Here is an 18035-nt window from a genome sequence, read left to right on the forward strand (position 1 = left end):
TTTTTGTACCTTTTGAATTTAGTATGATGTATATATGTTACCTAATCACAAAATAAAAATTATTTTTAAGAATTCAGTGGAGTCTTAAGTATTCCTTTTTTACCTCATTGTCTCATATTTGGGTAAAACATAGTTTTCTGATTCAGGCTACCCCAGCATGAAATGCTTCTGCCAGTGTCAAGGTCAAGCATGTTGGAGGAGGTGGCCTCTGGTTGCCACTTTGTGACTAGAACGAGAGGAGCCTTCTGAAACTCAGGCCGATGCCATTCCGGAGTCCTGCCTCCCTGCCAGCTTTGACTGTGGCACAATCTGGCAGGGTAAAACTCAGAGAAACAAATCAATTAGGAGTCAGTGACTTCATTCACTTCAGAGCAGGATACAGTCATTAATAAACCTTGATGGAAAGGTCTCTGTTAGCCAAAAGTCTGTCCTTTCCAAGACAACAGAAGATGCAAAGGCGGGAATACAACGTAATTCACTAGTAAGAGCTTTCAAAGGGCAGAGCCTCCTGCTGTGAAAAGACTCTGGGTGCTCCTTGAGCCCAAGAAACTTGAGCCCAGGAGAGGAGGTGAAAATACCTGTATTCAAAGGGCAGTAACAGAGGAAGAGCTAACCATTTGCTGCAGTTTTTCCAAACATGGTATTACGAGTGAGGATCATTTGTAATGTATTCCATGGAGATTTAATGCATGAATCTCATGAATGAGTGAGAGGAACCTGGCTCATACTTCGCAAGCTAGTTTTTCTATTGGGGTTTCGTTTTTAAACTCCAGTTAATACGGAAAATTAGAAGGTGGTATCTTAGCCTTGGGGCTTCCCCAGGGACTTGGTAAAGAATCCATCTGCCAGTGCAAGAGACTCGGGTTTGATCCCTGGATTGGGAAGATCTCCTGGAGAAGGAGATGGCAACCCACTCCACTATTCTCGCCTGGGAAATCCCATAAACAGAGGAGCCTGGTGGGTACAATCCATGGGGTTGCAAAGAGTTGGACATGATTCAGTGACTAAATAAGAACAAAGTGTTGGCCTCAAGAAAATAATTATAATCCTGCTACCAGTGGTGCTAGTGGTAAAGAATCTGCCTGCCAATGCAGGAGACAGGAGACACCAGTTCAATCCCTGGGTGGGGAAGATACCCTGGAGAAGGGCATGGCAACCCACTCCAGTATTCTTGCCTGGAGAATCCCCATGGACAGAGGAGCCTGGTGGGCTACAGCCCATAGGGTTGCAGAGTCAGACACAACTGAAGCGACTTAGCATGCATGAACACATTTCCTGTGCAGTAGGGAGAGTATTCATTCCCTCACTTCATTTTGAAGGATACAGAGGGAAGATTGACTTTCACTTTCCTCTTTGGTACCTACATATCCTTACCTATTAATATTGTGTACAAAAATATTTTAGTACTGCTAAACTACTAAAAGTAAGCCTAGAGCTATCTTTACTTGCTATTTAGTCTGCTATGGATCTTCTAAATGATGTACTTGAAACAATCTAATCATACTGTCATTCATTAAGTGCTCACTTTATGTGAAACACTATGATAAGTGCTTTATATGAATTTTTTCACTCAGTTCTTATATCAACCCCGTGAGGTACTTACAGAGGAGCCACACAGAAGTTAAATAATTTGTCCTGGCTCACACACAGTAGAACAAGGTTTCAAACCCAGGTTGCTATTCAACCAGTACTTAATGACCATGTGCCAGGCATGAAAGGTAGAAGATGAACAATGTAGGCTGGCCCTTGTCCTCTTGAAGCTTATGGTCTATGAAAGTCTGATTCAAAAGTGTGGTTTTGACACTGACGTTATTACTTCCCTATATGTGTGCAAAGAGAAGCCACCTTTTTTTCAAAGACAATTACTCCTAAGAGAAAACTGGCATCCTAAAGGAATCTGGCCAAGGATTTCTGTTCCCACACCCTCCTTTCCTTTTGCCTACTAAAATCAGATTTCTGTACTGTGCTTAGAAGACGAATTCTGGGTTCTTAAGAAACATAAAGAGCAGCCTGGAAACACAGGCTGTGATGACAGGAATGGGTTCTAGTCTCAGCTGGGTCATTTACAAGCTGTCTGACCTTGTGTAAGTAACTTTTCTGAACCTTAATTTCCCCGTCTAAAAATTGGTATATTACCACGAGTGTTATTATGAACAGATTTAGGGAACATACACACACATACATAAACATTCAGGTCAAAGTGTTATATAGGCTTGTTTGTCTAAGCGCTTCTAGTAGCATTCTGTATGTACGGTTGTGTATGTAACGCCGTTTTAAAGATGCACGGAATCCATTGTCTGGAGCAAACGTGCGCAATAAGTTGAAAGAATGAACGAACAAGCTGCAGGCAAGGTCAGTTTCTCACTGAATTAAGTGGTTCAGATGGGGTTGTTGTGGACATTCATAAAACAGTGGATGCAATCAATCCCCCTCCTAAATTAATGCCGTTTTCGTAGCTTCCCTCAAGTTTCAGTGAACTTAAACTGTAAAATGGGAATACGGGCACTTCAGGCCTTGCCGCGTAGTTGTAATATTAGATATAATGCCGGACGTGAAAGTATTTGAAAACGAACATCCCTGACAAACGCGAATGCACCTAGCTATTAGAGACGGCCCACGCCCACGCTGCAGCGACAGGCTTAGCCCCCGCTCCGCCCCCTCTTCCTGGTTTTTCCCGGCAACCCGCCCCTCCCGCGTCATGTGATAGGGGTACTCTGCCGGCCCGAGCTCCTGATTGGCCGAGCTGCAGGGCGCTTCGCGATTGGCCCGAGGCCGGCGGGCCCCCGCCTCTCTCCTCCTCCTCGCCGCGGCCCACGTGAGGGGGGCGAGTCACGCGATTTCCGGGAACCCGTCAGGAAGGACATAAACAAAACAAACCCGAGGCAGCATGGAGAGGGGCCGCGGCCCCTGCAGTGGAACCAGACCCAGCGCCTGAGCCGCCCCCACACCCGCAGGTGAGGCCCGCTGCCCTCCGCCCGGGGCCCGCAGGCGCCTGGGCTGGGGGGTGAGCCGGGCGGGGGGCGGAGGAGGGCCGCTGGCCTAGGAGGCGGCGGCGCCGAGGCTCCGGGCCGGGTCGGCACGGGGCGGGGGCCGGGACCAGGACCGAGTCTGGGGGCGCGCGGGTTGCGGGCTGCCGCCTGCCGGTCACGGGGACTCCGGCTCCCCTCCCCCACCCCCGGCCCGGGACGGTTATATAAAAGCGCGGGGCAGCGGGAGAGGGACCTGCGGGCGGGCGGCAGGCTAGGCCAGGGGTGGGCAGTGCCGAGCGTCCACCCTGCCAGGCCGCCTGGCTCTTTACCGCTGCCTCGGAGCCCGGGGCCGTGGCTGCCGGCAACCGGCCTGTCAGAGAAGCGAGCGGGTGGGAGGGGCCGGGGAAGGGAGGGGAGGCGAGGCTGGCGGGGGAGGAGGAGAGAGAGGGGCGTGTGAGGAAGGGCCGGGGCCACGAAGGTTGGAACCGGGCTGGCAGGAGACAAGGAGGCGCGGGCTGCGGTTGGGGGGGTCCAGGCAGGGGTGTCTCGGGGGTAGCCGCTCCCCCTTCCCGTCCCCGCCCCAGTGACTGCTGAGAGGGGCCTCCCTCCCGGGATTTGTTTATATGTCTTCTCAAAGCAGCTTGAAGCGGCTTGGAGGCGGAGCTTTCGGCGCAGAGTGGCAGACGCTGCCATCCAATGGAGCGGGCAGACGGAGGCTGACGCGCCAATGGGCTTGGGGGAGGCGGTGTGATGGGACCCCCCCCCCCCCCCAATTTGTTAGGCTGTGTCGGGGGTGGGCCAGGTGGGGCGGCCATGTTAGATGGGAGGGGACCGGTGGCGGTGGGTCACTGAGAGGGGAGGAGACAGGGCAAAGGGCAAGGGAGCCGGGCCGGGGGCGTTTCGGGTGTCCGAAGGCGAGTCCGATGGGACGATGAAGTAGCTCAGGGGAGCCTGACCCCGACCCACCGCTCTCCCCACCCGAGCAGAGGAGGCAGGGAAGTACCGAGGGCAGTCTAGCCGCCCCTTGGGGATGGTTCCTGGGAGTAGATGGAACTCAGTTTCTGGGTTCTCCCTCTTTCTCGGCTTTAAGCTTCCTGACAAACCCGGCCGCCAAACCCTGTAATTGCACTCCGTTAACCCAAGATGGCAAACCTTTTTGCTGTTTCTGAGCGAGCTTGAGCCTTAAGACTGCCTTAAGAAGGTACTTGAATAACTAGCGGTCTGAATTTGTGCACCAGGCCCGGGATAGAAGGAGGCAGTGAGGAGGAAGTTCTGTTTTTTTGGATTTTGCCCGGAGGATACCAGGACTAGAAAAGCCGAGAAAGTTAAGGGCTGGGCGGGGTCTCCATTTTTTTCATTAGGATACCTTCTAAAGATCAGGCCCTTCGTGCTTACCCTGGTCCTGGTAGTAATTTGCCCCTTCTGCTTACATAAATTGATAGACCTTAAATATACTTTCATGAAAAAACTGAGTCTTGGGAGAATTATTTAGGTTTGAAGGTTCTTTAGGACTCTTGTCTTGCGAATACCCTGCAGGTGAGAAATAGGATCAAGATCTGACTGACTTCTTTTAAAAAAGCAAAAAATGAGACTTATGTGTAAATCTTGTGGTTTATGGTAAACTGATTGTCACTTGGTTGTACTTTTAAATATTTTTTTTTCCCATTTTCTTGTAATCCAAAATAGCTAGGAGAAGCACCAAAGATGAAAGAGGAAATGGTATGAGTAATTAGAAGATCACTTATTTTACTTTATTTGTTTTATAGTTAATTTGGCATCACGTCGGCCGTATTCGATGCTTAATTTAGTTCTATGTTAACATCACCTTACAACCTGTGACTCTCTTGGTATTCTCAAGGGTACCAGGCTGTTGATGCATCTTTGGTTAAGCACTTAAACGGTCAGGAACATGCCTTAGGTATATCGTGAGGGGCTATTCAAGAGTTGGCTGTATGTATTTAGGAATTTGCAGTTATCTCCTATTTTGTTAACTGGAGAAAAATAATTGGTAAATAAATGATTTATCGATTTCTGTATTTGGTATGATTGACTCACAGTTCTGTTAAGGATGATATATAAAAATATAAATCCTGATTATTTGATAGACTTCGAGTTCTTAAATATAATTTTTATGGCAAATGAAAGTATTTGCACCCCTTTTTTGTCTTATTCTAAGAATGGCAATAGATTCAACAAGACTTATTTGGATGTAACTCTTTTTATGTGATTAATAAAGCATCTTTGGAATTTTTAGACTAATAAGCATAGAAGAGGCTAAATATATCTAGAAGAAGAGACTACTTCCACTTACCATCCCATTCTCTGTCCTGACAGGGGGAAACAGACTTTTACAAAAACTATGTCTTGGTTTACTAGTTTAATGTGTGTAGGTTCTTGGATGCAAGTATAAGTAATAAAGGAATAATTAGTATGTCTCCTGGTGGTGGTGAGCTAAATACAAGTGACAATGAAAGTACAGTGAGTTTTCATGTTGATTCTATTATTGTAGCAAAGTTTTACAAGATTGTGAACTAAATTCACTGTTTGCTTTTATTTATTTTTTTTCACCGTTTGACTTTTTTTTTCACCGTTTGCTTTTAAAGTTTAATTTTTAGTGTAGATTGACAACTACATGACTTTCAGTGATTCAGCAGAGGTTTTTTTCCGTGTGGGTTTGTACTTGGATGTTTTGGGGACAAATCCTCTTTTACCGTATTCAGTAGTTCAACTTTCAGGGTAGATGAACTCTGAGACTGGACATAAATTTGTCAGATCATTGATTCTAATGATTCTAAGATAGGGTAACTCGTGCACATTTTCTGTATAGGATGGAGTAGTAAATATTTATGCTTTGTGGGACATGTAGTGTCTGTCACACCTCAGGTCTGCAGATTGTAGTATGAAAACAGCAATAGACAGTATGTTTGGGGCTATAATCCAATAAAACTTTATTTATAAGAACAGGCTGTATTTGAAGGCTGTGGTTTGTTTGTCAACCCATGTTCCAAGACATCAGTCTCTGGGTTTTAAGTACTTGGGTGTTAAGTTATTGCAACATATATAAACACGAACTTTGGGTAATTTTGAGCACTTGCAGAATGTATGTATCTCATGCCTTGAATTTTTAGAGTAAGACCACATGTCTACGTTTTATTCTACATTTTTATTTGCGAATAGATGTCTTCCTGAAAAACTGTTTAAAGCAAATGTTGGAACATCAAGTCTTATTTATTTCAGAGATGCATTCTGATTGAAAAAAATTTGACTTTAAAATGTATCTAAGAACCTTAGTGTGTTAACTGTTTGGAGAGAAGTTGGTCGAGTGAATAGATAACGCACATAGATCTTATATATATCATACATGTAATTTGGGAGCCACATTGTTTATGTTTTTGCCTCAGCTCTTTGTAGAATTACCTAAATAGGATAGGGTGCTTTTTCAAACCAATTCCCAAAATGTCGGTTGCCGCCCCTCCCCGTCCTTGGAAAATATCAGGTAGTGTTAAGCGCCCACTGAAGTGGAGATGCCATAACTAAAAATGTTACACAGGCAAGTACTTTTTTCATGTGTAGCTTTCCGTTTTGTTTTTATGTAGTATTTCACCAGTCTTGTTGATTCAAACTGGATTTCAGAGCGAGCATGAAAATTTAGGAAAGATAATATATTGACCTCTTAAAACCAAAAAGCATCCTGTGACCTTTGATCTTGTTTCTAGTTCTGGTTAACCTATGTTTGCCGGGGGTGACTATGAGTGATTCAGTTTATTTGTTTAATGGTAAGGATTAGTGATTTTTTCTGTTTCACAGAGGGTTATTGGGAAATTGTGAATTATTCTCAAACTCTTGTACTTTGAATATGCCAATACTTTGGGCTTGCTTGAAACTGCCTAGCAAATCTGTATTCAATTTTCTTTCTCTTAGTGATTGCCTCTGAGTTTCTCTTTTATTAGGACTTTCTGTACAGTATTTCTCTACCTACTTAATACCGAGCAGTTTGAGGTCAGAGTCTTCCTCTTCTGTATCCCCAGTGCCTAACACCTTTTAGTGTTTTTGAATTGCTTAAATAAATGAGTAGATTGCTAAAAACTGCTTATCTAGAAGGCAGTGAAGTCAGTCTACTATTAGTAGAGACCTTGGGTTTTTCTTAGTTGGAAGGGAGTAATTAGTCCCTATCTGCTCATCAAACAAAAAGTCTACATGTTAAAATTGACCCTTTTTTGTAAGAAAAGCTATTTCAACGATTTCTTAAAAATCCCTGGTTTTTTGTTGTTGTTGTTGTTAGGTACATTCCATTAGTTAGACTCAAATATTCCTTCCAGAAAAGCAGCAACCAAAACCCTTGTTCTTTGTCTTGTGAGTGAATTTGTCATTAGCTCTTGGCATACTTGGTCTCTGGATGTTTGGCAAATGTGAGCAAAATTTCTTCTTAGATGTTTGGGATAATTATCCATTTATATAGCAAGGGTCCCTTTAGGGAGAAATATGTAAAATCATTCTTGCTAATAAGTCTGTTTTATCCCAATGAGTTGGGTTAGATGTGGAGAGAGTTTGATGCAGGTGACTGCAGTGGGTTTCCCAGATGGCACAGTGGTAAGGAACCTGCCTGCCAATGCAGGAGACACAAGAGACAAGGGTTTGATCCCTAGTTGGGAAGATCCCTTGGAGGAGGGCATGGAAGTTCACTCCAGTAGTCTTGCCTAGAGAATCCCATAGACAAAGGAGCCTGGTGGACTATAGTTCATAGGGTAACAAAGAGTCAGAGAGAACTGAAGTGACTTAGCACACATGAACTGGTACTTTGTGAATGCAATACCAACTCATTCCATTGCTAGCTAAGCCTTGTAAGCCTTTTCAGCAGTTCATGACATTTCTTCCAAAATCCGTGTTGAAAGTCTTCACCCCCAGCAGCCTTCTGAACTACTCATCTCCTCACTAATTTCCAGCAACTCTGATCATCCTGTCATTCTGTCCTTTTGACATATTTTACATGTTTTGTTACAAAGTCATGTTTTCACTTACTTATCTTTGGGTATTGTTGATGTTGACAAGTTTCTTGTGAGAGCATCATGAGCTTGCTGATTTTTTGTCCTCCTTCAGTTTCCTTCACATTCCTTGTGGACACACTTATCGCTTTCTTCCAAGTAATGTTTTGTTTTGGCAAATTGAAGCGCCCCTGTTTATTTTGTAGATAAATTTTCTACTTTGACTGCTATACGCCATTCCTGGTACAATTTTCCTTCTTTTTATATGTGCCATTCACTGAGAAATGAAAACAAAACTTAAAAATGCGCTTTTACCATATAGGGAGACACTGGCGATAAGGTAGATACACTCTTGTTTGAAAGATACACTGTATTCCTTTTTTTTGGGCTGTATTGTGTGGCTTGTGGGATCTTAGTTCCCTGACCACAGATTGTACCAGGGCCATTGGCAGTGAAAGCACCAAGTCCTAATTCCTGGAACACCAGGGGATTCCCTCACTGTACCCTTTAAACAGAAAAGCTTCAAGCATCCTGCTTTAAGACTTGTTGTGGAAGACTTACTAGTTTAACCACAAAGTCGTGTTCTACTCTTTGTGACCTCGTGAACTGTAGCCTGCCAGGCTCCTCTGTCCATGGAATTCTCCAGGCAAGACTACTGGAGTGGGTTGCCATTTTCTTCTCCAGGGGATCGTCCCGATCCAGGGATCATACCTGCATCTCCTGCTTGGCAGGCAGATTCTTTGCCCCGGAGCCACCTGGGAATCGTTGTAGAAGACTAGATGGACTTTATAGTTTTTCAGACTGCTCTTTAGTAAAGGTTTTCATCCTCACTGCTGAATCCTCTGCTGGAGTTGCCCATAGACTAGTAGAGGAGACAGATACTACAGCTCAACATTACGGTATTTAGAACAATGTGGATTCTGCCTGGAAAAGTTGGAAAAGCTTCCCAGACAAGATGGCATTTAAACTGGGATTTGAAGACTAGTTAAAGAAATCAGTGACGTCTGAAGGGTGTACAAGATGTATGGAGTGGGGTTGGGTGTGAGAAGACTTCAGCTGAGGCAGAGGCAGAGATCGAGGAGGAAGGGGCTACTTGGTGAGATTCAGGGAGAGAGAACTTTTCTGCTTTCCCTTGTCCTCTAGTTCTTCTGGGTCTGCTTTGCACTGTCGGTCCTGTGTTCTCTTTTCTCTTTCGCTCTGACGTTGGTTGGTCTCTTTCCCCCTAGTTTTTAGTTTTCCTTTTAGCCCCTCATCAAGGTCTGACGTGCCTGCCTTTTTCTGTTTTCTCACCTGTGGGCCTCAGGCACCTTTGATTCTGACGCGGTGTCCCGTCCCTTCACTTCATCTCCTTGCCTCCCTCCCTTCCTTTACTCTCTTTAGGTTTCTTTTCCTTTGCTAGCGTCTTCCTTTTCTTTTTGCTTTGTTTGAAAAGAAAACAAAAGTTCTTTCACAGTACTGTTAATTTTGCATATGAACAGCAATAAATGTCTGAGTTGATTCCCTCTTGGGAAATCTTGTGTGATCAACTTGCCTTTGATACTTACCTAGGTACTAATTACTCATTTCTGTGAATTTCCTTCTTTGAAGCATTTTTTCCTTTGTATTCAGAGATGCCTCTTCTCATAGGCTACAGTGCAGAATATTACTACTTATATTTTGTGTTTTTTACTTCTTATGTGCCTTAAACTTGTTCTGTGACGAGATCTAATTTAAATTTCACCTTTCCTGAAATTTTCCCAAACTTTCCCAGGTAAAGATAGTAGTACTCTTCTCTCTAGTTTTATAGTATTTTTTGAATGCCTCGCTTTAGAACTAGCTTTATTGGGTACAGGTTTTATAAATTCCTGTTTTTGGTTTTGACAGATGTGTGTAGTTATTTATCCTCCTCTACAGTCATGATGTGGAATATTCCCATCACCACAGAAAGTTCCCTCATGCCCCTCTTCAGTCCGGCCGCAATTACTATTTACTTGCTGTCACTACAGTTTTTTCTTTTTTGTAATTTCATATAAGTACAGTCATAGAGTCTGTTGTCTTATGAGTCTGACTGCTTTTACTTAATGCTTTTGAGATTTATTCATGTTGTTTCAAGTATCAGCTGAGTACTTGTTATCATATGGATATACCACAGTCCATCCATTTACCAGTTGATGGATATTTTGGCTGCTTTCAGATTTTAGGTTATTGTGAATAAAGATGCTATAGACATTCCTGTATAGTTCTTTTAAATACCTGTTTTCACATTACCTTTCACCTGGACGTAGAGTTGTGAAATGATTAAGAATGAAAGTCCTGGAGTTAGCTATACTCAGCAAACAGGCTTTTTGCCAGCTGTGGTTTTGAGGGGTTTCCCAGGTGGCACCTAGTAGTAAGGAACCTGCCTGTCAGTGCAGGAGACATTAGAGATGTGGGTTCGATCCGTGGGCCAGAAAGATCCCCTGGAGGAGGACATGGCATCCCACTCTAGCATTCTTGGCTGGAGTATCCCCATGGACAGCAGAGTCTGGCAGGCTACAGTCCATGGGGTCCCTTATAGTTGGACATGACTGAAGCAGCTTAGCATGCATGCATGTTGTTTTGAGAATCTTGAAGATTTTCCACCTGTAAAATAGGACTGGATGGTGACTGGAACAAGCTAGGAAGCACAGGCCATTGTCAAGTGATGGCTCTCAACACCAGTTCCGGTGATCTTGCTGGGAGTATTTACCCAGTGTTGTCAGGTCTGTTTCCCCCCCCCCCCCCCCGCTCAAGAGAGTGAGATTTGATAACAGGATACAGAAATTTTATATGAAATTTCCAATTTAAGTTCTGACAGTTAAAATTTAAGTTTTTATAAACACTACTGTGTTGGCTGAACAAAATCCATAGGTAGGCACTGATTTATGGCTGCAATGCAGTTTGAGAACTTTGCTTTAAATTTTCAGTTTTTTGGGAATTCCCCAGTAGTCCAATGGTTAGGTCTCGGTACTTTCACTGTCAACATCTAGGTTCAGTCCCTGATTGGGGAACTAAGAACCTAAGAGCCACACAGCCAAACAAAAATGAACAAAGAAAGAAACAGCTTCAGTTTTTGTCTCTTGTTTTAAATTGTACATATTCTTAGTAGAGTGAACTTACTAGGCTCTTGTTACCTGGTTTTATACCTTAGCACAATAACTTGCTGGTTTCCCAAACTCCCAAGTTGAAAACTATTAAGTTACTGTAAATTAATTTTATTCTATACTTTCCTTGGAGGGATGTAAGAATTATGAGTGTCTAATGGAAGAATGGGACCAGGTTCTGGTTACTCTTTGTATTTGTCTTCTGTTAGCTGCTGATTCTATTCAAAGCTATGTTTTCTCAGCAGTTGGGTTAGTCTACCTCCTTTGTTTTGATTTATTGTGAGCCTTGTTGAGACAAGTATAGTGTAGATTAAACTGCATGTGTATGTGTGTGTATTCTTCAGAAACTGTGTAAGGTCTTTTAAGTACAAAGATAAGTTTTGTATAAATCTATTTCCTCGAGTTACTCAGACTTTTTGGTGAAGCCAGTATAAATGACTATAAAAAGAGGTAAATTGTATGTGATTTTTTGAAAAATAAGAGCAATAATCTCTCAGAAGAAGCCCTTTTCCTTGTAATTTTTTCTCCAGTTCTTTATTGTGTACAGAGATGACTGCTTTGCAACTTTATGAACTACTTTGTGAATCCAAAGATTGTTTTGCTGATTAAACCAGCATAATGAACATTTCACCCTCATAAAGCTGGAGTGAGGGTGTTAAATGACCTGTGTTGCCTGCATATCCTCTATTCACCCTAGTTTCAGGCAGTTGGGTTTGTGATAATTAAGTTTGGAATTCAGACAGTCGAGGATTCCATGTTGAATTTAGGTGTGTATATTCAGTAGCAGCCACATCCGAGGAACATCTTATACTAAGGAAGGAATCAGAAAACAAAAACCAGCCACCATTTATTGAGTGTCTGTTTTGTGCCAGGGCTAGATTCTTTCCATATTACCATGAATCACAATATCCCTGGGGGGTTCTTGTATTTACAGATAAGACAGGTGAGAATGTGGAACAAAATCCCAAATACTCAGTTTTAAAGCAGAATTTTGTATCTTGAATCTAGAGTTTGCTTCTCATTTTGTTGTGATTATTTAGTCACTCACTTGTGTTGGACTCTTTTGCAACTCCATGAACTGTAGCCTGCCAGGCTCCTGTGTCCAAGGGATTTCCCAGGCAGGAATACTGGAATGGGTTCCCATTTCCTTCTCCAGGGAATCTTCCCAGGGATTGAACCCCTTATCTCTTGCTTGGCAAGTAGATTCTTCACTGCTGAGCTACCAGGGAAGCCCTTTTAGGAGTAGTGGAGCCAAAGAGGCAGCCACTGTTTCTCAAAGTAGAAAGACTGCAAAACTGTATTCACAACCTCTGTAGCCCTTGGGCCATAACCTCTGTACCTTTATAGTCCTGAGCCTGTGGCATATAATAGCCCATTTCACACTAGGAAGGAATTTGAAGAGAATTTAAAAATTGCCTCCAGTATATTTACATTCATGCTAATTTTGAAAAGCATGAATACTCTGAGAAAGGAGTGAGGAGACAATAGATTTTGAGGAAGGGCGCAGATCTCTGATGACACTGCGGCAGGGTAATCCTGAGTGGAGGTCTCCCTGAAACACCGCCGGATGACTCAGGTATTCTCTCACCGGCACTGCTGGTTTTGTGCTGCTACCTGTAGTGGTATTGTTCCTTTTTATGTTTTGTAGATTTTTGCAGAACAGCTCAGAAAGTGAAATGATTCTTTAAAACTCCAGTGTTGAACCTGAATAAAATATTTGTCTTAGTTAAAAATGTGTGAGAGAGAGAGAAAGCAAAGGAGAGAGAATAGTGCAACATGTATTAGTCTAGTGTCTGGATTCAGTTGGTTTAAATAAGTTTTAATCCTACTCTTTCCTCTATCCTCTCCTCCCTAGACAAAAATTATTTAATATATTTTAAATTGACTGAAACTTGAACAGTACTCTTCCTGGAAATTAAAAAAAAAAAAATTCAGGAGTGGTTCAAGACTCAAATTAACAAGCTTGTAGAAGCTTGTACAAGATACTTTGGAGCGCATGAAATGCTTAATAAATATATATTTGTTAGGTAGTTAGAATAGGGAAAAAGGGTCCAAAATGGCGGTGGCTAAAAGACCTGGAAGGGAAAGCCCTCGAAAATAGAACAAAGGAAGGTCCGAGGACCTGAGTGAGAACCTCAGGTAAAACAAACAACACTCCTGGCCGGCCCAATTTACACAAGACAGCCCCAGGGACAGAGAAACAAATAAAAAGAGGAGCCAAAGCCCTCTTCCCTCTTTTTGCTCCCTCTCTCTCCCGCGCGATGGGGTGATCTTCTCTTTGCATCTTTGGATCAACGTGCCCTCACACCTCAAAGATGCATTTTCCTGCTATTATCTAAATAAATAGAGCTGTAACACTGAGCTGTAACACTGATTTATTTAAGAGCTATAACACAGTCCGTTCGAGACCTGAGAGCTATAACACGGTCTGTCCTCCGAGAGCTGTGACCTGCCAGGGGGCTTTAATGTCCATCACTCCAAATTTTTGTTGTGACGAGAGAAAGAACCGAGGAGCATACACTCGCGTGACATATTGAATGACTTCTTTGTAACGTCCTCTTTCTGTATGAAGAATGACACACCTCTAACTCCTTATCTAGAATGACCTATCGTCTTAGGAGATTTCCTATTCATGGAGCTTTTGTCTGGATGCTTGTGGTGGGCAAAGCATTGCTCTTGACGCTGCAGTAATAGACATGAGATACAATAGTCATTCTTAAAGATTTTACGATCTCTGATAGAAAAGGCAAGCGTTTGGGAGGAGAAAGGAAAAACATTATAAGCAAAGGCGTGAAAAGCCAGAGTTTCACTGCTGGAGATCCTTAGTGAAGTGGGATTGTAAGTGAGGGCTTGGGGGAGATTGTAAGATTAACCTGATACTAATGTTACATTTATCAGAAAGGGATGGAAGTTGGGGTATTGAAATATAGTTTCCTTGTGTCTGAGTATTTTGAACATTATCAAGGAGATAATGTTAGTTGCTGAAAACTTACGAGCACAGTGCTAATATGATGTGGTAGTTTAGGGAGAATAATTTGATAATGGAGCATAAGAAGTGGAGAGAGGGAAAGGTGGGAAGCAAAGAGATCTGTATGGCAGTTATTGGCACAATAAATAGAAAATGATAAGGTTCCAAGCAGGGGTTGAGAAAGTGGGAAAGGCAGAGTCAGACAGGTACATGCATCCTCTGTATAAGGGTAAATTGTCGGTGTATTTTTAATAAAGAGCCTGACGTCATTTAAAACACAGCAAGTGGGGAGGAGGAAGAAGAGAGTCAAGGCTGAGATCCGTGTTACACGCCTGAATGTCTGATAATGGTGGTACTATTGACAGAATAAACATTTGAGTGGGGGGGGGGGCGGGTTGTGTCTGAGGTCATGGGCTGCAAGTGATCCAGGAAAATACCTGGGATGGTATAGTAGGGATGGTTCACTGGTGTGTTTAGGATGAAGACATAGATTTGGGAGTCCTTTGGCGATGACCTTTGAGACATTGACAGTAGAGACAGTCTGATAGATTTGCACAGAGGCATCCATTTACTGAATGACCTTGGACAACTCTCATCCTTGGTGAATTTTTCAAATTAAAGTCCAGTGGTTGGACAGAGGGTGAGGGTGCTAATAATGCTAATACTAACCCTAATTACTGCACCAAGTTGTGTTAAGTGACAGGTATAGTAGTGTGCTTTGTAATCTGTGAACAGTAACACCAAATAGAAACTGAGTGTTTGTCACGAGTTGTCAAGGGTGGCTGTGGTTAGAAATGCATTCTTTGGTTCTGTCTAAAACCATCTCACCTTTTATTCTTGTGGTCCAAACAACTTAATTGGCAGGTGTTAAGACTGCAGAAAGACCCTAGTATTTTATAGTTGATGGTTTTCAGAAATAAAAACTCTTCCCATTTGACTCACACTGAAAGAAACCTGCCTTAATAGTCTTATTGGTTATAAAAGTGGTTTAAATAAGCTCTTGTGTGATGTCTCTGGTTAACGTTGAACCAGAGTTTGGGGAGTGACAGGATGAGATGGTTGGATGGCATCACTGACTCAATGGCCATGAGTCTGAGCAAACTCTGGGAGATAGGGAAGGACAGGGAAGCCTGGTGTGCTGCAGTTCATGGGATTGCAAAAAGTCAGACATGACTTAGCAACTGAACAACAAGAAAGGTTTTGGAAAGGAGTAGAATTCTCTGAGAGGGCTTGTGTCTTTCTCTAAGACAGCATTCCAAGGAGAGATCACTTTTGAGATTTAGTATATTTTCTTAGCTCCTCAGGATTCTCAGGAAAACATGGTTTTAACTGTTTTACTTAATTAAAGTGTTGTGACCAACCCGATTTACCTCCTTATTTTTAGAATTCTTAGTGTGAGGATAAAAGGAGACTATTGGGCTGACCCAGGGATGAGGAGTTCACAAGGTGTTCTGACAGGAGGATCACATCCCGACTGGATTAACATCTATTTAGGATAACCATCTAGTTTGAAATTTACTTGCTTGTTTCCCAAATGTTGGAATCTAGAGAGCTGCTGTTGACAGGTAGAAAGGAGTGACTGGTTCACAGGATTCACATGACGTGATGAAGGGAGAACACAGCCCCCACATTTTCTATAATGAATCCCTGCATAGTCAGCCTCTGCGTCCTCAATGGTTTGGTGACTGGTAAAGCAGCTTGATTTAGTAAGCCTCTGCAGGTCTGTTTTGTTCAACTCTTATTAAGTAGTTTTCAAAAGGAAAAGAATTGTTGAGTGGGACATTTGAAGTATAGCAGTTTGGATGGAATGTGTGGCGGTCTTTCCTTCCTCCCTCTCCCCCTTCCCTTTCTTTAATCTTAGGGATTAAATCGCAGGGGAAATGGTTTATTTAAATTAGGGGTCAGGTTGGTTACCACCTACAAAGAGAGAACCCAAGAACTCTGCCACATGAAAGAAATGATAAACATAAACTAGCAGCATTTAGGAACCATCAAAATAAACCATGATATATAAAATATATAACAGTATAAATGCGATGGCCTTTCTTACCACAAACGTTTAAAAAATTTTCCCAGTGGGGAATTCCCTGGCAGTCCAGTCCTTAGGACTCTGCTTCCACTGCAGGAAGCACAGGTTCAATCCCTGGTCAGGGAACAAAGATCAAGTAAGCTGTGTGTGGCAAGTCAGAATAATAATAATCATAAAATTTTGCCTTGTGGTAAAATACATTAATTTTACCATTTAAACCATATTGTGTATAATTCAGTGGCATTAAGTGCATTGACAATTTTGTGTAACCATCACCACTGTTCTGAAATATCTAGAATATTTTCATCACCCCAAACAAAAATTCTTTACCCAGTAAATAATAACTCTCCCAGCCTCTGGTAACCTCTCTCCTTTCTGTCTCCATGAATTTGCCTGTTCTGGTACTTCATATGAGTGGAATTGTATAATATTTGTCTTGTGTGTCTGATTTATTTCACTTAGCATACTGTTTGCAAAGTTCATCCATGTTGTAGCATGTATCAGAATTGCATTCCTTTTATGACTGACTAATGTTCCAGTGTGTGCACATACCACATTTCTTTCATCTTTTTATCTGTTAAGGACCACTAGGGTTTTTCTTCCTTTTGGCTCTTGTGAACAGTGCTGCTGTGACTATATGGGTTTACATGTATCTGTTTGAGTTCTTGCTTTCAATTTCTTTGGGTATGTATTCAGATGTGGAATTGCCAGATCAGATAGTAATTCTGTGTTTAACTTTTTGAGGAATTACTAAACTGTTTCTCAGCTGTACTGTTTTACATTCCCATCAGCAGTGCACAACATTTCTGATTTTTCCATATCCTCACCAACACTTGTTATTTTCCATTATTTGGCTGTTAACCGTCCTGGAAGGGTGTGTCAAAATTTTTTAACATCTACTCTGATGATTCAGACATGCTGCTTACCATTGTGAGGAACTAGTTTCTTCAAGATAATAAAAAAAAGCCATGGCCTAAGATGGTGCCATATAGAAGGGGCCCTCTAGGGACCCTAACCATCATATATAGTATCAGCCTATTCATAGGTATTTTCATTTAGAAAGCAATTTTTATTTCTCTTGCCTGAAGAAGGAGATGGCAACCCTCTCCATTATTCTTGCCTGGGAAATTCTGTGGACAGAGGAGCCTAGGGGGCTACTGTCCATGGGGTTGCAAAGAGCCTGATGTGACTTAGTGACTAAACAATATTTTTCTTGATTCCAACTTTTTTAAAATATACGAACTCTTAGGAATTAGCTGGAGCCCTCAGATTCAGAAGGGGCACAATTGAGGAGCTCTTGGATATGTGTGAGCTGCCTGGGTCACACTAGTCAGCTCTTACGGTTTGGTGTGAGCAGTCTGGAGGATGAATCTTTACACCAAGTCCTTTGACCTTTCCTATCGTCCTGCTTGACCTTTTACTTTGCCTAATGTGCATAGTAAGCCTCAACGTATATGCGGAGAACCAGAAAAACTTAGGGTAGGATCTGGTGGGGAGGGCTATGAAAGTGATTGAAGCTGTGACTGTCTTCAAGAGGTACTGTTGCTGCTTATAAATAAATCATTTGGCCCATCTCATTGCTTTAGAGAAGTCAGCTCAGTTGCCCAGTCGTGTCAGACTCTTTGCGACCCCATGGACTGCAGCATGCCAGACTTCCCTGTCCATCACCAACTCCCAGAGCTTGCTCAAACTCATGTCCATTGAGTCGGTGATGTCATCCAACCATCTCATCCTCTGTCATCCCCTTCTCCTCCTGCCTTCAATCTTTCCCAGCATCAGAGTCTTTTCCAATGAGTCAGTTCTTTGTACCAGGTGGCCAAAATATTGGGAGCTTCAGCTTCAGCATCAGTCCTTCCAATGAATTTTCAGGACTCATTTCTTTTAGGATTAACTGATTGGATCTCCTTGCAGTCCAAGAGACTCTCAAGAGTCTTCTCCAACACCACAGTTCAGAAGCATCAATTCTTTGGTGCTCAGCTTTCTTTC

At 42.6% G+C, this 18035-nt stretch overlaps 1 protein-coding gene across 3 annotated transcripts in view; it reads left to right on the forward strand.

The window, feature by feature from the left end:
* The first annotated feature begins 2822 nt into the window (after positions 1–2822).
* CREBRF (CREB3 regulatory factor) overlaps positions 2823–18035 on the forward strand; it is a 60077-nt gene continuing 44864 nt past the window's right edge. For 2 of the 3 annotated variants that reach the window (XM_043488665.1, XM_043488667.1), the window contains exon 1: positions 2823–2954. The gene's annotated coding sequence lies outside the window, so the exon portion shown is untranslated. Of the gene's footprint in view, positions 2955–3809; positions 4506–18035 lie in introns of those variants that run through there. The other variant, XM_043488666.1, reaches the window with a different exon arrangement.

The sequence above is a fragment of the Cervus canadensis genome, chromosome 16 (genome assembly GCF_019320065.1).
Source record: "Cervus canadensis isolate Bull #8, Minnesota chromosome 16, ASM1932006v1, whole genome shotgun sequence".
NCBI classification, from domain to species: domain Eukaryota; kingdom Metazoa; phylum Chordata; class Mammalia; order Artiodactyla; family Cervidae; genus Cervus; species Cervus canadensis.